Source organism: Cupressus sempervirens, chromosome 11 (assembly GCF_028749045.1).
Source record: "Cupressus sempervirens isolate cs-2001-9-10 chromosome 11, ASM2874904v1, whole genome shotgun sequence".
NCBI lineage: Eukaryota > Viridiplantae > Streptophyta > Pinopsida > Cupressales > Cupressaceae > Cupressus > Cupressus sempervirens.
Window position 1 is genome coordinate 739,617,051 of NC_143128.1, and position 22,975 is coordinate 739,640,025.

Sequence of the window (22,975 nt, forward strand, 5' to 3'; positions counted from 1 at the left end):
GGTATCAATGATATTGAAAGGATGCAAACCTTTGAAAGGGTCATAATTATCAATAGTTGCGACTCTTCAAAAATATTTTGATTATAAAGTATTTGAAGTTTTCCAAAGGATTTTTGTTATGAAGTGTTGTGACTTTTCGAAAGGATTATAACTATGAAGTGTTGTGACTTTTCAAAGAATTTTTATTATGAAAGGTTATGACTCTTGGAAAAGAAGAAATGAAAAAGTATATATTTTCCTTTCATTATAATTAGAAAATGAAGAGTTTCAGAAAATAAATATAGAGTTGAGATAATCTAGAAGGAATAATTCATTGAAGGGTCAACTAAGGATAGAGTCACATGGATCAAGGAAATAAGAAGGTAAGAACGATATGTTTATGGATTATATTTATTTAATTATGTTTATGAGTTTATTTATATTAATGAATAATACTTATGGATGATATTGTGTTAACCTATGGGTTTAGCACCATGGATATTAATGAGACTTGAAGCATGGAGCATGTGAGATATTAAGATCTCCATTGTTTGCCATGGATGAGAATCAATATCGAAGCATGGAGCATGGAGATATTAAGATCTCCATTACCTACCATAGTCAATAATTGATGTGCTAGAATATTTTGAAAACCCTAAATCCTAATTGTCAAACATATGCATATGTCATTGGCCTTGGATAGAGGATGCCTATCCAAGAAGAATCTTAAGGGGTATGCTCCCAAGATGACAATGAGGTAGCTATGAACTAAGAAGCCCGATATGGAGACATCCTTAAAATTGGGGTTAACGTAGAGGGTAGAATAATGTAGCTAGCTTTATTATTATTGTGATTCTAACATTTATTTTGTAGGTATTACTTGTCCCTAACTAACCTTATTAGTGGGGACATTACACATGCACCTCACATCTTACAAGAAGATCAAGGGCACCCCAATTCTATCTACCCCACCTACAGATCTAGTCATTGATACAATGGAGGTTTTCATGAAAGGGATAATCAAGAGAATAGAAAAATGGGTGGAGTGGACCTAACTAAGGAAAAAGAGGACCATAAGTACTGGTTCTACGGGTAGACTATTAGTTGGAGCTAGCCAATCAACCATAGCAACAACCACAATGACCACTACATCAACATATTTAGGGCCATCATAGTCCATTGGCCAAGTAGGAGACCATCCTCTAGAAAGGAATGTGCCACTTATTCCTACTCGCTGAGCTGGCCCTCTTTTGAACATCGAGAAGAATAGAGAGAAGGAAGATGACAAGGATAAGGGGAAGGAACAAGAAAAATTAGTGGCTAAGCCATCTTCCCCTGTTCAACTCATCAATTTGGATGACAATAATAACCCCATGAATGGACAAGAACATGAAGCTTCTCAGCAAGGGTACATTTTAGCCCTTTCGATAACCAAGGTAGCTACCTTTCCTATTGCTTCCCAAACCAAGCCAACTCCATTAATCCTAAAGAATTTTTTTTCCCCTTTGCATTGCAATTTGCTATCAATGTTATCTCTATAGAGTCTTGGCTCAAAGAGACCATTGATAGGAAGAAGAGGAGACACGAGGATGTAACCCCATAAAAGACTTAGTCACACAAGTCACCTCCTCTTAACGATCCAAGAAGATAAAAAAGAAGAAGGTAATTGGTGCACTGGCTATAGATTCAATGATTAGCCACATGCTAGTTGAAATTATTGAGCCACAGAAAGTGTGTAAATTCCATGAGCTCTTAAAGGATGATTTCTAGATCAGGACAGTTGATCTTGGCATCCCAATTCATGGCTCCATGGTGAACATGTGGAAGTCAACTAATGAGAAAATTGAGGACAAGCTGGAAGAGATTAGAGCAGAGAAATATATATTTAAGGCCTCAAATGGAGAGCTAGTGGAATAGATAAAGTTTTCACTTGGAAGCACTTCTTCGAGTCAATTTTACCCAAATGTAGAAGAGAACAAGAAATTACTCTTGAAAATATAGAAAGAAAGGCAATATGGGTAGGTAGGCTGAGCATGGGTGGATCAGATAAAGTTTCAAGGTCCCCTACTATTAGAGAATGTGGGAAGCCTAATATTGGATGCTCACAAGCTTAGGGAGGTGGCTTTAGATAATAAAATAACCATACAAAAGGCAACATACAAGTTGATAGAGCAATTGGCCCTTCTACAAGAAGTGATAGACATAAAAATAAATGTGGCCATTGCTCATGAGATTTTGAAGACTAGCAAGGTGTCTCTATTTCACTGGAAGCAATCCTTGGAGTTTGTTATAGAAAGCTCCATGAGATCTCCAAATGAGCTCGAAGATGTGCAAAAACTAGTGCAAAAGGTCATTGAAAAGTTGTTTCAATATTTGAAGATCTTGCACCTAGAGTCCCTTGTGTCCATTAATGGTAAGCTTGTAGACATTGAGAGAATGAAAACCAAATTCCCAACATTTCTTGATGAAGTCATTGACCCACTCAACTTCTAAGTGTCCAAGATTCAGGAACTCTCAGCATTAGACACAATCATAAGGAGGGAAATGGAGAAATTTTAGTCAAGGGTGTCCAAAATTAATCAATTGATAGAGATGCATGACTACTGGATGGTCTGAGCTACCAATATCATTATTCCAAATATGGAAGAGTTAGACAAAGTAACTGAAGCCATGAAAGCTTACAAAGCCAAATCAGTTACTTCTAAAAAGGCATGAGGATTCTGATGCTTATCTAGACATATGCCATTCTCCTTCTTCTATTTTCTAATTTTAGCCATTCCTGGCATTTTGCTAGTCTTAGTAATGGATAGAGATTCAAGCTTGTTCTATTTTTAGTCTTTCTATTTAGAGATTCTCTATGATGCAATCATCCATGTAACCAACCATTTTGAGAAGACCTATAAATGTAATCTTTGATGAAGTTAATAAGATTAGAAAAATTTACTTTGGGTAAACCCTTATAGATGGGATTACTGTGTGTGACTCTAAGTTTATTTTAAGTTTTGCTGTTCATTTAGTTTAGAGTTGAGTATATGGAATGAATGTGTTAATGTTGAAAGTTGAATGAATGCAAATGAACTTGGCTTTGTTTCCTTCGTTCAATAGATTGTATGTCTTACTTTCTTTAGCATAAGCATGTCTTCCATTCTCTCTGCTTTCATCATGGTATGTGTGTTTAGTCTAATTCACTACATAAGGAAGTTAGAAATTGGTGTGTGGAGTAGTTGAGATCTGGGTATTATCACAACATTAGCTAACTGCATAATTCGAGAGTTACTTATTTCACCATCCCTTCCTTTATTCCTGCTGTCATAGTTAGTTATGCATGTTTCCATTTCTTGCATCTAGGTTGTAATAGATTGTGTGTTGTGAGTTAGTTCCCCTTCTTTGCCTAGGTTGTTTAAAGTGTTAAGAAACTTGGTTTTTCCTCTTTTCTCTCAGGTGAAGAGCATACCCCTGAAAAAATGAAAGACAAAATTCATTGCATATCTTGCATTCATAAGGGAATTGTACCTTTCAATTCAGGGGTCTTTGATAGATTATTATACTGATCCTTTCTGTTGTTAACTTCTTTGTTTTCCACAAGCCTTTGGGAAAGTCAAGAGTCAAGGTATAAACCAAAATATCAAGGAAGAAAAACTATTAACCAATGCAACTACTACATACTATGCTTTTGTTGTACTCTATGAAATACAATCTTGTTTCTTGCTTGGCCAAGAAACCAAATTTTCTCCAAGGATAAATGCTCCACCACTTGTACTCCTTCTATCATCCATACTGCCTACCTAGTCTGCATCACTGTATGCACATAGAGTAATTTCATTTAATCTATCATACCACAACCTAATTAGGTGTACCCTTCAATTATATGAATAGTCTTTTTACTGCTACATAGTGTGATTCCTTAGGATTTGCTTGAAATCTTTCTAGTATGCTAACTTCATTTTCTATACATGGTCTTGTGAGAGTTAGATATTGCAAACCTCTAATAATGGAACTGTACTTATTCTTCTCAACTATAGGTGTCTCATCTTTGCTAGATAAATTATGACCAATTATCATAGGTGTACCAATAGGCTTACAACTTTCCAAGTCAAATCTCTTCAACAATGCTTTTCAAATACTTAGTCTGTGATAGGAAAATACCATCACTGTTTTGCAAAATCTATAAACCCAAGAAATATTTCATCTCACCAATCATGCTCATCTCAAATTCATTCTTCATTTCATTAGTAAATTTGTCACTTGTTTCATTATCGCCTCCAAACATTATATCATGCACAAATATCACAATACTAAATAGAAGTTACTATCTCCATTACCTTTAGCAAATCCTAATTTTTCCAAATACTTGTCCAACCTTGCATACCAGGTTCTAGGTGCTTGCTTTAGTCCATACAACACTTTCTTCAACTTTCATACTATATCTCCTTTTTGTCAAAGGAAATCTTTCAACCTGATCAATGTAGACTTCTTCAATTTTATCCATTCACAAATGCTGATTTCACATCCATCTAATACACTTTGAACTTCTTATTTCCTGTACAAGCCAAGAACATCCTCACTACTTCAATTATGGAGACATGTATACATGTCTCTTCATAGTCTATACCTTCTTGCTATGAATATCCTTTAAATACCAGTATTTCTTTGTTTCACACAACCTCACCTTGTTCATTCATATTATTTCTAAAAATCCACTTAGTTCCATAACATTCTTATCTTTAGGTCTAGGGACCAATTCCCATGTTTCATTCTCCACAACCTAATATAGTTCTTCCTTCATTGCTTGAATCCAATGATTATCCTTGTATGCTTCACTTGCACTCTTTGGTTCATCTTGAGAGATCAAACCCAATACTTCATAAACTCTATTTCTTTTCATAACTCCTCTATCTTTTCTTCCAATAATCTAATCAACGTGGTGTTTCTTTGTCAAATTATTTCTTGGTGTTGGTTGCACTAAATCAATTCTTACTTCTTCTTTTAGTTTCATATATTTGTTTTTCTCTCTATTTCAAAAATTGAATGTCATTTTGTAGATCATTGTTAGTCTGATATAAAGCTTCAACATTTTCTTGAATAGGCTTATGATTAGTTTCTTCATCATCAGAATTATAATCAAGTATTCTTTCTTTAACTCCAAACTTCTCCTCCACTTTGACATTTGCACTCTCAACAATAGTCTTAGTTATCTAATTAAAACATCTACAAGCTTTTCTTTTCAATGAATAACCAAGAAATATACCCTCATTGCTTCTTGAATCAAACTTACCAGTGTCATCATCTCTCTTGATATAAAATTTTCTTCTAAATTTTTTGAAATATTTCACTGATGTTGCATGCCTAAACCATAGTTCATAAGGTTTATTGTTTTTACCTATTCTGATTTTCACTCTATTCATTCTATATACTTTTCAATTAATTTCTTCTCTCCAAAAAGTCTTTGATACACCATTATTAAACATCATAATTCTTGCTAATTCTGTTATAGACCTATTTCTTCTCTCAAAAATTCCATTCTTCTCAGGAGTCTTAGGAGCTGATAGTTGCCTCTTAATCCATTCACTTCACAAAAAACTACAACTTTTGGAGTCATTTTGTGATGGAAAACTGTCACAATTATGACATCCAACTATCACCCTAGTGATAGACTCAATCATTAGCTCCCATCAAAATTTTTCTGTCATAAATTGCAATGATGAGGGAATCCATCATAATTGTGATGGTAGACACTATCATAACTTGGAAGAAGGGAGGTAGAAGAATTCATGCTTATGACATCACAATTGTGACAATATGCCATTATATTTAAGATGGTTGAAACTTACACTCTCTCGTCACAATTGCAACTTATATGCAACAACTACACTATAGAAGCGATGGTTATCCATCAGAGCTTGCCGTCATAGTTACAATGCTGTTGCAACAATTGTTTTGTGCAAGGGGTGGGTAACCATTAGAACTAACTACCACTTTCAAGGTGGGTCCATTGTAATTGTAATGACTAGTTGGATTATTTAAAAATAATTTATTTATTTTATCCACTAACATATATAGGTGTCAAAGCACAAGGGTTATCGACTAGAGGGCTGAAAAGGAAGGCTACCCCCATAAATCCATAGTCCCAATTAGGGAGGTTAGGTAGCTAGTGGTGAGGTGTTAATTTCATGAATGATGTAGGTCATTTTTGCCCAAGCAATTTTCCATTTCTATTTAGTCTTTTGCTACATTTGGTAATGCATGAACATTTGTTTACTAGTGGGGAGGTGTTATGTTTCCTTCTCAGAAATGCACTAAAGTATGTAAAAGAAAAGATAAAATATGAATATGGTTACATTCATTTTCCAGTTCAAATGGATTCTTGCAACCACTTGTGTGCATACAAAAAAAATGAAGGTGAGGGTTGAATTAAATCAAATCCCAAAGCCACACATGTGAGATTCCTATCAACAACTGACCCTTTGCTAGAAATTGCAAACCAAATATTTTCTCATGAACTAATGTGTTATACATTACTCAAATAGGATTTATGCATTCCTCAAATGGGATTGAACCACAAAAAATTATACACCAGTCTTACAATGATTGTAACAAGGTAAAAGACATCCATCATTGAAGTTTTATCTCAGGTTGCACAATAGCCATAAAAAGCAATTAGATTTTTTCATACATCTCCATTTTACTTGGTTCCACACTATTTTGTTGGATGACTACTTAAAGACATCATTGGACTAGGGAAACATGTGTTGACAATTGACTATATGTAGATATGTAAATGTTGTCATTAATGGCAACTTATGATGTACATGCTTGTAGTAAACTTCAGAAATAAAGATACTTAGCTTTTGGGTACTCAGAAAATTGTCCAAGTATGGAAATGGTTTACAACAGAGTATTGCTTTGTGTATAACTTATTTATATGATGTTATTCTTGAGAGAGAAGATATATGGGAATAGCATAAATGTTTATGATGATGTGTATAACCTTAGACATTAGTACAGACATAACATAAGACAAATATTTAAGATGTATAGAATATAGGAATGAAAGGTAAAAGAATTATTTTGTTTACAAAATAATTACTTGACTAATCAAAGATGACATCCTAGATGTTTACTATAAGTCGGATAATCTTATTTTGGTCTTAGCTGACCTAGCAACAATTTGTGAAAAGGCATTGTATTTATGCAAAGACATCTTGCAATATTATTGTGTAGTAACATGCAAAATTTGTGAATGCGAAGTTTTGTATCATATGTAGAAGTGAGTTTTGATAACTTGGTTTTGTGATCCAAGATCGAGCTGAGGTCAGAGATTAGCTAAAAGAAGGTATAACATCCATACTTTTATATTCAAGGAACTTTAATTACTTGTTTGGGTAGTGAGATCTTCTTGTAATTGAAAGTGCATGTTTGGGCAGTGAGCTCTTCTTGCACTCATTGTACCACAACTCCTAATAGGGTTAGAATCTCCAAACAGGGATTTAAAGTCTCTTAATAGGGACTCATATGTACTGAATGAGTTTATAGACTCCTAATAGGGTCCATCCTCTAAAAAGGAACATTTATATTAGTACATCATCTAGTGGGTATCATCCTCACTAGGGTTTTCCCTAGTTAACAAAATATGGTGTTATGAGTTCTCTCTACACATGGTTACTTTTACTATTTAGAATTACTTGTTTACTTTCTTATGCATGGTTCAAAGTAATTAATAATATCTAGTTAGCAACAAAAATTTGTAGAATACTGATTCACCCCCCCTATTAGTATTCCCTATTTCTAACAATTGGTATCAAAGAATAGTTACCCAAAAGAGGCTTAATAGCTTGAGTAAGATCGCTAAGGATATGGAATAGTTGACAAAGAACCTTGAAGAGGCACTTGAACAGATTGATCTCCTTACTAAAGAAAGAGATAAGCTAAAAGATAGATATGAAGACTCTAAAGTATAAATTGGACAACTGAAGGAAAAGATTAAACATGTCAAATCCAAGCCTAAAACTACTAAATATGAAACCAGTGATGATGAATATTGAAAAATGAAGATAAAGTACAAGATCTTGAAGCATGAATTAAAGATTACCAATATAAAGTTGAGTTTGAAGAATGATCCTAGAAAAGTTGAATCCGATTTGAAGGCTAAAAATTCAGATCTTAGAGTGAATCTAGCAAACAAGACATTTGAATTTGAGACATTAAAAGTAGATCATGAAGAACTTCACAAGTACAACACTATTGTGAAGGGCAAACTAACTCAGAGCAAGCCATAACTTGAAAAGCTCTATTCTAGTAGAGAAAAGCTTGATGATTCAATGCCAATACAAAGACCTACCTATGATAAGACTGGTCTTGGTTACCTATTTAATATGTCTAAAAAGAAACCTAAAATTGGAATAGATTTGAAAGAAAAAGATAAATCTAGTGATAAGATTGAATCCAGTCAATGTTTTGATAAATCTAAAGAAGTTGGACCAGAGAAGAAAATTGAGAAATTGGATGAACCTAAGCAAGTGAAATCTCCTAAGGAAACCAGGTATGAATTTTGAGATAAGTGTTTTTAATGTAATGAAATAGGTCATATGAAAAGAAATTGTACAAATAAGTCATTTAATCATGTTAGAAATCTTTATTGTCATAATTATCATGGTATGGGTCATAAAATAATTGATTGTAAGAAGCCTAAATATGATAATGATAAAAGGAATAGTGGAATGTCTGGGAATACTAACCCTGTAGATAGAAGTAGATCTAATGAGAGGACATCAAGAGAAAGAAGACCTTATGAAGAAAGAAAGCAGACTGTGTATTATAAGTGTAACAACTTTGGACACATAGCCCAAAACTGTCAAACACCTATTGATTAACATAATCCTAGAAGTAGAACCCTAGTATGTTAGTTATGCAACAACTTTAGACATACATCAAAGTACTATAGAATGGAAAGAAGCATCAATGGAAGAAATTTGGAAATGACAAAAGGAATCATGAAAGAAACTTCAAAAATAGAAGCAACAATGGAAGAAACTTTGGAAATGACTGAAGGAATCATGAAAGTGACTCCAAAACTAAGAAAGATAATGAATATCAAAGAACTATAGTCAGTGAACTTAAAGAACAACTTGTTGAGACATTTGTAAAGGAATCAACTATTGGATTTGAAGGAAAGTCAAGAGTCTATAGAGAACATTAATAGAGGTGATTTGCAGATTGCACAATACTCTAGCAACCAAACACATAGAAGCAGATCCCAAACAAAAAGCCAAAGCAATAGTAAAATCATTTGATGATGAATTTAATAATTTTTTGAATGTTGTAGAGTCTAAGGCTCAAATTTCCCATGGTGCTAATCTTTTTAGCATTGTTTTTTAGAACATAAAGAATGATTTGACGAGTCTTGATACTTATAACAAGGAACTCTGAAGATGTCAACAAGATGGCAAGGTACTATATATCAAATGTACTTTATCTCATAGGTTGACTAAAGTTTTGGAAAATAAGATGTAAGGGAAGTTGAGTGAGCTGGAAGCTCTTACAAGTCAGTTACAACAACCCTCCAACAGAGTTGATAATTTTGAAGGACAAGTTGCCAGTGTTCACACTGATATCAGGAAAGTGCAACTTGAGATAGATAATTTTTTGAGAAGATTGTTAGGTTTCAGAGAATCTATAGCTTTGAAGGTATCAACCATTGAGAGATAATTGGAGGAATGTGATAAAGCAAAGGACACTTATTCCAATTTCATATACTTTGAACTTAATGCAGTTGAGATTACATCATATGCCTTATATGCAATTCTCATTTCAGTCGAATCAGTCAAGGACACATGGGAGAAAAGAATGGACAATCTAAAGAAAATTTTTGATGATTGTATGAAGACAATATTAGCTTGAGGCAACGAGATAGAAATTTTGACAGTTTTTGGAGATTTTGACCTTTGTGATTGATGTCAAAGGGGGAGAAGTTGTATAAGAAAATTGTAAGTTATGCATTTTTTAGTCATGTCAGAAGGGGGAGAATTTGTAAGATGAAGCATTTTTAATAGATAGTAAGTATAATAATGTTGTAAGTTTTGGTAAAGTTATTGATACTTAGTAGCCAATTTTCCTACTTTGTTGCCATCAATGCCAAAGGGGGAGATTGTTGACAATTGGCTATATGTAGATATGTAATATTGTCATTAATGGAAACACATGATGTAGATGCTTATATTAAACTTTAGAAATAAAGATACTTAGCTTTTTTGTACTCAGAAAATTGTCTAAGTATGGAAATGGTTTACAACAAAGTATTTTTTTGTATATAACTTGTTTATACAATGTTATTCTTGAGAAAGAATATATATGAGAATAATATACATGTTGATGATGATGTGTATAACCTTAGACATCAGTACAAACATTACAAAAGAAAGATATTTAAGATGTAGAAAACATCAAAATGAAAGGTAAAATAATTATTTTGTTTACAAAATAATTACTTGACCAATTAGAGACGACATCCTAGATGTTTACTTTAAGTTGGAAAAGTTTATTTTGGTCTTAGCGAACTAGCAATTTTTTTTGAAAAGGCATGGTATTTATGCAAAGACATCTTATGAGATTATTGTGTAGTAACATGAATTTTTTTTGAATGTGAAGTTTTGTATCATATGTAGAAGCAAATTTTGATAACCTAATTTTGTGATTTGAGATTAAGCTAAGGTTAGAGATTAGCTAAAAAAAGGTACACCATCCATACTTCTATATTTGAGGAAATTTAATTACTTGTTTGGGCAGTGAGCTCTTCTTGTAATTGAAAGTGCATGTTTAGGAAAAAAGTTCTTGCACTCATTGTACCACAACTCCTAACAAGGTTGGAATATCCTAACATGGATTCAAAGTATCCTAATAGGAACTCATATGTACTGAATGAGTTTATAGACTCCTAATAGGGTTCATCCTCTAGCAAGGAACATTTATATTAGTACATCATCTAGTGGGTATCATCCCCACCAGGGTTTTCCCTTGGCTAGGGTTTTCCTAGTTATCAAAGTATGGTGTTATGAGTTCTCTCTATGCATGGTTACTTTTACTATTCAACATTACTTGTTTACTTTATTATGCATGGTTCAAAGTGATTAATAATATCTAGTTGGTGAGAAAATTTTGTAGAATAATGATTCATCCCCCTCTTAGTATTTCCTATTTCTAACAACATGGCAAGGGGGTTGGTTCCATTTTGATTGGTATGGGATGAGAGATTGATTGAAAAAGTTCTACGAATTGAGTGCATGTTGACAACTGGGTAGATGATTTAGAAGATGATTAATAAATCAAAAACTATGAATTAAGGGGACATTACAGGCACTTAACTTGAGATAATAGTTTAGGGGCTCAAATCACATCTTTCAGATAGGGAACTTAAACATTTAGCACCATTTAGCATCATAAGAATTTTTGGAATTATTGCTTCTCTTGAAGGTATAATGCTAACATGAAATAGAGTTCATCAACTATTTTGAAAATAAATAAAGATCATAAGGAAGGTCCAAATGCATACCAACTTCATCATTGGTTTGTCCCAATACAATATGTTGAAGATCATCGAATCATTGTCTTCTACTATTTTATTTGGTTAAAACACTAATTTTATTCATACCTAACACTTGTAGAGGATATGAAATATACATATAGATTGATAACATTAGTAGAGTGAAAAAACCAATGGATATGGATTAGTTACTATTTCAATAATTTATAACAACTAGGTGGGGGGGGGGGGGGGGAGGTGAATCAGTCATCCAAGGTCCAAATGTATAGATAAAACTTTTAAGTACTTAGCGAATACATGTGCATGCATTGATTAGATCATCCAATATCTCAATCTTTAGTATATTAATGTCCTATGTTAAATGAACTTTGCAAAAATGTAAACATGAAATACCACAAATTCAATCACACAATTTGACACAAAGATTTAATATAGAAATCCAATTTGGGAAAAAATATGAGTAACATGCTACCAATTTTCACTCTTCTGAAGCGAGCCCTGTGAGGAGCCAACCTTTGTTAAAGGTTACAATACACACTGTTAAATGTGACCTTGATTAAAAAATTTCAATCAATCTATTAAAAGTGAGCCTTGTTAGAGGACCTTAGAACATTCCATTAGAATGTCACCTGGTTAAAGGATTTACTTATGACTATTAGGTCAACCTTAATCCATAATATTTATCCAAACTGATACAATTGTTAGAAAGTAATAGTAGGATTTGATCTGATAACCAAACAACTCACTTGTAGATTATAGATCTCTCATTCAACTCTCCATTCTACTTGGAATTCATTCCCCTTCATCTTTGATTTATTGTTCACCCTTCAAGCTTTCACCTCCTTAATCCTTCATTCTTAGTATGCCAACTACAGGTTCATTCCTTTGGCCACCATATGAAGCAACACCTCCAAAATTCCTTATCTATCTTTGGTTCACACTTTGACACTTTGCTTCTAGATTGTTACCTCTTTATATAGAGAATTTTGATCTTTTGCCACTTAATATCCATCATCCATCTTAAGGTTAGGTTGGATTCATCAAATCCTCCCTCTTTTCCATTTTGTTTCCTCTAGAAACTTCTATTACAATCCTCTTCAAAATTTTAAAAAAAAAGTTTATCTTGAATTCTATGCCACCAGCTCATCATACTTATCTTCAACACGCTTGAAAAAATTCAAGAAATAAACAATTTTGGCTCAGATTCATCAAATCTTCGATCAAACTCTTTATATTTCCACTCATAAATAACATGTTGTTTGGTCAACGATAACTATCTTCTGATGCCCAGTCAACACTAGGTTGCTCGACATGAACTAAGTGTTTGCTCGATCATTACTCCCATTCTTTTGATGCTTGACACATACTAAGATTTTCTTTGCTTGACACATACTAAATTTTCTTCACCTGACACATCTTGAATTTTTCTTTACTCGACCACAACTAAATTTTTGCTTGGTTTAAACTAAATTGCTCGATTTTCACTATTTTCTTAGTTAGGCTTGGTAGACACATTTAATTTCTTAGTCTTCTTCTTGTCTTTGCTCAAGTATCCTTTCATTGTAGCTTTAAGTAGATATTATATCATTAAATTCTTACTTGGTCTTAGTGCTCCTTTTATACACCATATAACTCAACCTTTCTCTAGGTACTCTTGTTATCCTTTCTTTTCAAATCCTCTTCATCAATCAATCAAATGATAGAATTTAGACCAAAGTTAGCAATTATCTTACCAACAAGTAGCAGGTTTGACATCAGTGACAAAATAATGATTTTCTCATGATAGTTTTCTATAGTCTCCCTCATTTCTATACTTCAACAATCTTCTTTTTTAACAACCTCACTCTTTGACATGGATGGAAAACCAATACCCAAAATAATACCAAAAAGAAACTTAACACTTTGTCTTGAAATCTCTTCCTCTATCAGTATTTGCCTTTCTTCTATATAGGTTAGAGTGTCTCTTCTTCTTCAAATATTTAGTGTAAAATATTCCTCTTTAACTTTCAGCTTGACAACAATCTCTCTCCTTCTTTTTGATAAAAATCTTTTCTGGTACTAATCTCCCTATTTCTTGGTAATTCTATATTTCTCCATCTTTGAAAAAAATGCCAAAGAATTGTCATCTTTACATGTTGATATCAATAATTTAGGTTCTCCCTCTATCACCTTGCATGTGATCGTAAATCTTCTATTTTAGCTCCTTCGTTACTATAGGCAGTTCCTAAAGTAAGATGCACTTCTCTTTCTTCTTAAGTAGCTTTGGATAGGGGTATCACTCCTAACTTACCTCTAAGATATTCATGTGTATCCTTAGGTAAAGCCTTTGTGAATATATCAACTATACGTTTCTTTGTATTCACATATTCCATTCTAACTTCTTTGTCCTAAACTAATTCTCTCAAGTAATGATACTTGATTGCAATGTGCTTTTTCTTTGTGTGCATCACAAGATTCTTAGATATGTTTATGGTACTTGCATTGTCACACTATATTACCACAAGTTCAATGATTTCTTCCTTCATTCCTTTGAGTAATTATTTGATCCATACCATACTTGTACAATTCACTGCAACAACCACATATTCAACTTCAATAGTATATTGTGAAATACAATTTTGTTTCTTGCTAGTCCACATAACCAATCTTTTTCCTAAGAAAAATGCTCCACCACTTGTACTTTTCCTGTCATCAATGTTTCTAGCACAATCAACATTTGTATAGGCTCTCAATTCAAATTTGTCATTCTTCTTGTAGTATAGACCATAGTCTTCCGTACCTTTTAAGTATCTCATAATCCATTTAACAACCATTAAGTGATTCTCCTTAGGATTTGTAGAAAATATTGCAACAATCCCAATTAGTGCAATATCAGGTCTTCTATGAACTACATATTGCAATTTTCCAATTATAGACCAGTATAATGTTTGATTTACTTCAGAAGAATCATTATTTTTGGATAGTTTATGTCCTGTCACCATGGGAGTACTAATTGGTCTTGAATCCTCCATACCAAAAGTCTTCAAGATTTACTTTACATACTTGGATCGAGTAATGTAAATACCATATTTCATCTGATATACTTGTAATCCAACAAAGAACTTTATTTCTGCAAACATAGACATCTCAAATTCTTTCATCATTTCATTTGCAAATGTCTTACATAATGCATTTTGTCCTCCAAATATGATATCATCAACAAATATTTCAGCTAGTAAAATTCCTTTACCTCCTTCTGTCTTCTATGTATAGATTGTTGTTATCATCAGTCTTCTCAAAACCAATATTCACAAGATAATTATGCATTCTTTCATACCATGCTCTAGGAGCTTTTTTTAAACCATATAAATCTTTATGCAATCTACACACCATGTTTTTGATGTTTGGATCAACAAATCCTTCAAGTTTTTTAATGTAAATCTCCTCTTCTCGTATACCATTCATAAATGTTGACTTAACATCCATTTGATAAACTTTGAATCCTTTATAAGTAGAATAAGCAAGCAATGTTCTTACTCCTTCCAATCTTGCAACTAGAGCAAATGTCTTTCCATAGTCAATTCCCTCTTCTTGTGCATAACCTTTGTAGACTAACATTTCCTTATTCCTTGTTACTTCACCATTCTCATCCAATTTGTTTCTATAAGCCCACTTTGTTCCAATAACATTCTTGTCCTCTAGTTTTGGTACTAGTCTCCAAGTTTTGTTCTTCTCAATTTGATCAATTTATTCTTTCATGGATTGAATCTAGTCTTCATTTTCTAATGCATCCTTCACTAATTTAGGTTATGTATGCATAAAAAACATGTTTCATTTCTTAATCTATTCCTTATCATTGGTCCATCCTCTTTTTCTCCAATTATTTGTTCAATAGGATGATATCTTCTGACATATTTTTATGAACTTGGCTTTGTTCTTATTTCTTCAACAATAGGTCATTTATGAAGTTTAATCTCAGGTTCACTATGTACTTCTTTTTCAAGTAACTTGACATTTCTTTTTTATAAACTGATCTTGACAATAGAATGTACATCGACTATTGATTATAACTCAGCTCCTAAATGCAACTTGACATCCATTGTATGTGACTCAACATTCATTGTAGCTTGGTTCACTATATCATCAACATTAGCAAAAATGCCTTCATAGTATTACATAAAGGCTTTTTAATTCTCAGGTTCCTTCTTTTGTATAGCTTCATGTATTTATGTATATTCATCAATTTTTACATTTGCACTTTCCACAATTTTGTTAGTGTTAGTAATTAAACACTTATAAGCTTTACTTCTTGTCGAATATCCTAGAAATATACCTATTTCACTTTTTGCATCAAGTTTACCATTTTTTCTCTTAAGAATGTAACACTTGCTTCCAAATACTTTGAAATATTTGACATTGAGTGAGTATCCATACCATAATTCAAAAGGTGTAGAATTTGTACCTTTCTTGACTTGTACTCGGTTCAAGGTATAGACAACTATACTGACAACTTCTCTCCATTATTTCAAAGAAACATTCTTCTCAATAATTTTTGTTCTAGCACAATTCAGCACATATTTGTTCCTCCATTTAGCTATCTCATTTTGTGGAGGGGTCCTAGGTGTAGAAGTTTTTCTTTTGATTCCTTTGTCATTGTAGAAATTATTGAATTCATTCAATGTAAACTCTCCACCTCTATTAGATCTCAAATATTTCAAGATTTTACCAATTTCCTTTTCAACTTTTTCCAAATACCACTTAACCATTTGAAAAGCATAATATTTTTCTCTCAAAAACATCACTATCATCATTCTAGAGTAATCATCAATAAAGAGAATAAAATACTTGTCACCTTTGTAGCTTTGCACATCAATTGGTCCACATAGATCACTATGAACCAATTTCAAAATTTCTTTTGAAGTATGACTCTTACTCTTAAAACTAGACATTTTCATCTTGCCTAATTGACATTTTTTGCAAATCACATTATTAGGTTTCTTTAGTTTTGGAAAACCTCTAACTCTTTTCATCTTACTAATACTAACCAAGTTGTCAAAACTTACATGACATAATCTTTTGTGCCATAGTCACACATCATCCAATTGTCCAACAGGACAAGTTTCTCTAGTCATGTCAAGATAAAATAGATTACCTCTAGTCTAATCACTGTTTCTAATTAGTTCTCCATCAAAATCATAGATCTTAGCTTTCTTGTGTTTAAATTCAACTTTTCATCTCAAACTATTCAATAGTGACACACTCAACATATTATAGTTAAGTTCTTCCACATAGTAAGCATTGCAACACATGATCTCTTGTTTTTCAATCTTATTGACCCTTTACTTTCACTGGACAGAGTGCATCATTACCGAATCTAATACTATTTATATTATAATTCTCAAGGGTAATGAACTTACTTTTGTCACCATTCATGTGATTAGAACATCCACTGTTAATGATCCATCTATCACTTTTGGTTACATAAGATACTAATGTAGTTGTTTCATCTTCATCTGAATAATATTTCATAGCTTTATTTCCCTTGTATTTATAGCCTTTGTTACTCTCATCTTTTCTACTTCTAGATTTGTCTTTATTTCTATTATTTGTCTTCTCAAGACATCTTGCTACAATATGACCAACTTCACTATAATTAAAACATATGATGGGTAACTTACCTTTATATTTTCCTTTGCCTCTATGAAATCTCCTAGCTAGCAGTGCTTCTAGTTCTAATCTTCAATAATTCCATTTGCTCCTTTGATTGTATTTATAACATCTTTGATTCTTGCACAATATTGGACTATAGTTTCACCTTCTTACGTTCTCATTTCATCAAATTTTCCTCTTAGACTTTCTACTTTGGCTCTTAGCATATTTTCATCTCTTCCATAGACCATCTATAGGGAATCCCACATTCCTTTAGAAGTATTATATGATTTTATGTCTTCAAACTTTGAATATCTTAGCGAAGATGCTATCTCCAACATTGCCTGCTTGTATTCTTTCTTCTATTTTAGTTGTTCAGTAGTTGGAGCTCCAACTTCTTAACATGTTCAATAGCGATAGTTGACTGTACATAATCTCCAAGTCCTCCTAGATGCAGCTTCATCAAAATTTTCCATGTAGCAAAGTTTTCCTTGTTTAACTTGGGCACCTCCTTTCTATACTTCTTGATCTTTAGCTTCAAGTACCTTCAAACATTTTCCTTCACAAGCACCAAGTGCTTTTATACCAATTGTTGGAATAATTTAGAGTAACTGAGAGGGGGGATGAATCATTTATCCATTGTCCAAATGTGCAAATAATTTTTTTCAGTATTTAGCAAATACATGTGAATGCATTGATTAGATCATCCAATATCTCAATCCTTAGTATATTACTATCCTAGGTCAAATGAACTTTACAAAAATATAAACATGAAATACCACAAACTGAATCAGACAATTTGACACAAGGATTTAACATAGAAACCCATTTTGGGAAAAAAACACCAGTAACATGCTAGCAATTTTCACTCTTATGAAATGAGCTTTGCGAGGATCCAACATTGTTAAAGGTTACAATACACACTGTTAAATGTGACCTTGATTAAAAGATTTCAATCACCCTGTTAAAAGTGAGCCTTGTTAGAGGACTTAAGAACATTCCATTAGAATGTCACCCGGTTAAAGAATTTACTTATGACTGTTAGGTCAACCTTAATCCAAAGGATTTATCTAGACTGATACAATTGCTAGAAAGTAACACTAGTACTTGATCTGATAACAAAAAAACTCACTTGCAAATTACAAATCTCTCATTCATCTCTCTATTCTACTTTGTATTCATTCCCCTTCATCTTTGACTTCTTGTTCACCCTTCAAGGCTTCACCTTCTTAAGCCTTCATGCTTAGTATACCAATTACAGGTTTATTCCTTTGACCACCATATGAAGAAACACCTCCATACTTCCTTGTCTATCTCTAGTTCACACTCTGATACTTTTCTTTTAGCATGTTATCTCCTTATATAGAGATTTTTGATCTTTTGCTACTTAATCTCCATCGTTTGTCTTAGGGTTAGGTTAGATTCATCAAATCCTCCATCTTTTCCATTTTGTTTCCTCTAGAAACTTCTCTTACAGTCTTCTTCAAATTCATCTCAAAATGGTTTATCTTGAATTCAATGCCACCAACTAATCATACTTATCTTCAACACACTTCACACAATTCAAGAAATCAACTAAGTTAGATTAGATTCATCAAATATTTGATCAAACTCTTTATATTGTCACTTGGAAATGAAATGTTTGTGTGGCAATAGCTATCTTCTGATACTCAGTTAACTCTAGGTTTTTCAATATGAACTAAGTCTTTTCTCGATCATTAATGCCATTCTTCTGACACTTGACACATACTAAGATTTTCTTTGCTTGACACACTGAATTTCCTTCGCTCGACACATATTGAATTTTTCTTTGCTCAACCATAACTAACTTCCAGCTTGGCCTGAACTAATTTTCTTGGCTTCCACGATTTGCTCGATTAGGCTTGGTAGACACATTTCTTTGCTTAGTCTTCTTCTTGTCTTTGCTCAAGTATACTTTCATTGTAGCCTTTAGTAGATAAAAAATACACTATATCATCAAAGTCTTACTTGGTCTTAGTGCTCCTTTTATACACCTTATAACTCAACCTTTCTCTAGGTACTCTTGTTATCCTTTCTTTCCAAATCCTCTTCATTACTTAATAAAATGATAGCATTTAGACCAAAGTTAGCAATTGTCTTACCAAAAAGTAGTAAGATTGACATTAGTGAAAAACTAATGATTGTTCTCATGATAGATTTCTACAATCTCCTTCATTTCTATACTTAAACAATATTCTTTTTCAATAGTTACAATTGACCTTTCTAGTATGAATTTTAAACATATGGTCAACTCCTAGATATGTAACAAAAATATGATGCAAGTAGTACTCTAATTTTTGGGACAATATTACTAAGAGTTATATGCCATAACGATGTAGCAATATGAGATATAAATAGGGTAGGAAAAGATAAACAAGTTCCAACTATTGAAATTAAAGTCAATTTGTCTATCAATGATTCAACACTTAGTCAATTGGTTACATTATTATCATTTAGTTTGCAGTTTTAACCAAGTGATTCAGTTGTTCCCAAGCCAAGTAGTTAGAATACAGTGTCACTTGAGCACCTGAGTTAGTTTGCAATGTTTTTTGAGCTACACAGTGTTTACTAATCTTCATAAATAAAGTGTAATGCAAACCAAGCTATTCAATGGAAGTAAATAAGATTATAGTGTTAACTAATCTCTGCAATGTTAGCCAAGCTCTACAGTGTCAACTAAGCTTGCAAGGTTAATGAAGTGGATATAGTGTTGACCAAGCCATGCAGTGTTATCCAAGTGATCTAGTTGCTACCGAGTTTCTCAGTATTCACTGAGTCACATAGTGCTGACCAAATTCAAGCTACTTAGAAGTGATTAGTATGGACCAATCTTCAAGTTCAAATAAGTGTCAAAGATTTCCAAACACTGAAAGTGCTTGTCATGTATTGGAATAACACCAAGTTTTTCTTTAAAACCCGAGTTACAAAAGTTGGGCTGACTTTGTAAATTATGATAAAATTGATATTGTAGCCAGCTCTAGTAAGTTATGGTTTGGATTGGTATATATGTAATGCACTGTATCATATCTAAATATATATGTGAAAAGTATATGATGAGAAGAAGTGAAAATTGAAGAAGGCTACAAGCAATATAAGGGACAACAACGATTTATCTATCACAGTTAGGTGATCATTACAATAAAAGGAATCTCAACTAGCAAATTAGAGTTGTAGAGATCAACCATTGGTTCATCCTAATAGGTGCATTAGTCAAATCCATTAATAGGGCAGACTTAATAATCTTTGCTAAATCTCTTAATTAAGAGCATACTTCATTGTATGTTTGTAAATCCTTTAACAAGGTGGATCTCACAGTCCTTATTACTCCTAATAGGGAAAATCACCAGAAGTGGTCAATTGTAAGCCTTAACATGTTAACTTTATATTGTAGTACTAAAGCTTGTGGGTATCATCTCCACCCAAGTTTTACTTTCTAATTAGAAGGATTCTAGGTTACCATATCTTGTGTCAAAGAATTATGAATATTTATTTTCTTTCATTCTTTCATGCATGCAATTAGATCAGAATATTATATGAAGAATTAATTGGTGAGGTAAGATAAAGTTTTATTGCTTCCTAATTCACCCCTCCCCTCTTAGTAACCTTTCTTACCTTATATTTCCAATAATTGGTATCAAATCTCTTTTGGTTCTCACATCATAAGTTTAATAGCTTGAGAAAAGATCATAGGCAATGGAGGTATACAAGATAGATATGACTATTAGGAATGAAAATTTGGATCTTGAATTGGCCATTGGACAACTCAAGAAAGCAAAGGAGCAACTCTCTCAATCATTGGAAAGAAGGAAAGATCTTGCAGTACAAATGAATGACAATCTCTACACTAAAGAAATAATTGAAGACATATATCTAGAAAGAAATTTGGATGAAATTGATGAAGCAATCAAAGACATATTAGAAAAGAATTCCAATCTTCAAGAATTCAAAAAGCTAAAAAGAGAATAAGAAATACATCCAGTGAGATTATGTGAAGTCATGGAAGAAAAAGGCGAAACCAAAGAAGACATAGAAGAAAAGAACAATGAAATCCAACAATTATCCCTTTGATAAGAAGACTTCATTGATCAACTCACTAATGAAAATTAAGATCTTATGAATCTAAGACCAAAGAATGAAAGATTGCAGAATCATCTCAACATTGAAAAATAAACCTAGGGAAGAATGATGAAATATTAGGAAAGCATGAATCAATTTAATGAAAAAAGTCAATACCAACAAAAAGACAAAGCTAGAATAGGATATGTAGAAGAAGGTGAATCATCTTAGCAAGGAGCTCAAAAGAATAAAATGCCTACTTGCAATCATTATGGTAAGATAGGTCATACATCAAACAAATGTTGGAGTAATGGTAAATCAAAATTCAGTGGAAATTGTTACAGTTGTAATAAGCATGGTTATAGAGAAAGTGAATGCAAAGAGAAACCTAAGTTTGAAGGTGTTGGCTCTTGATTTAACAGATTTAAAAATAACCAAGAAACCAAACTAATACATGTAAGGCTAGCAAATTCCTATAATGGATGCACTTGACTGCAATCCTAGGCCAACTATAAGGTTAATTCCTTCTTCTTCTTTAGACGTGGAGCTCATCTCCCATGCTACAGCTCCCTCTCACCTTTGGATGTGAACTGTGGATCAAACATGGGTGCTCTATTTTGTTTGCAGCAATGGGAGACCCCTCTTCCTTGCATGCCATCTCCTCAACAACTACAACTTCCTTACTATGTTGTCCCCTGCTACCTTAATGTGGGCTCTGCATTTTCTTGGCATCCATCCATGCTCTTCTTTGCTTCTCACCACCTCTTCCCCCCCCCCCTTTTGTATTTTACCATCTAATTAATCAATAAGAGCTTCAGAAAAACTCAAGTCTTAATTACAAAAGATTTCCTGACATACTCCATCTAGTGAAGAATTTAAAACCTAGTCTTCATTAGAAGGTTCAATATTGGAATTAGTTCTCAAACAAGTTTGAACCCTAGGACTCTTATGACAAGCTCAATTTCATCTCTTATTTGTTAATGCATTTAAGAATCACCAATCCTTCAAAACTAATGAACAAATTATATATATTGATAACCATGTTGATCTCTTAAAAAAAAACATATTCCATCCCTTCCATATCTTAGTGACCCGATTTAATGAAAATGCTCATAGCATGTTGTTGATATGATGGAATTAGTTGGGCCCCAAAGCAGTCTAGCTATTTTTTTTTTCATTTTCAAACAACTAATATTGCAAACTAATCCATTGATCTTCCCAGATGGATTGAAAAAAAATTTGATTGCTAAATCATCATTTGAAACTCATTTTATCATGTTCTTTGCAAACTGTGATTTTTTGATAATAGGGCCTATTGCCTAGCTTTAAAAATTGACATAAACACTTGGCAGAGCTCTGAAACTCTGGATATCTTGTCTCTCTGACATATTCAATAGGCTTGCCAAATCTCATCACATGAAAACATTAGGGTTAAAAGATATCGACCTCCAAATTTGCTTACTTAAAATCCCCTACAAATAAACAAGTAAAAAAACCACAAAGTGGATTCGGATTTGAATTTGAAAATGGGGCAAACAGATACTTGAGGTTCTAAAAACTAGGGCATTGGTAGAAACTGAATAAGAGAGTATAAACCTCCAATTTGGGTTGATGATGAATGACTGGGAAAATTTGGCAAAGGTTTGAAGTTGACTAGCTAGATTTGCAGGACTAGAAACATCAATAGAGAAGTGTTTTTTTGCAAATGAAATGGCTATGAGAAAGTGTGTAGACGGATTCGTCAAAGTTTACAAA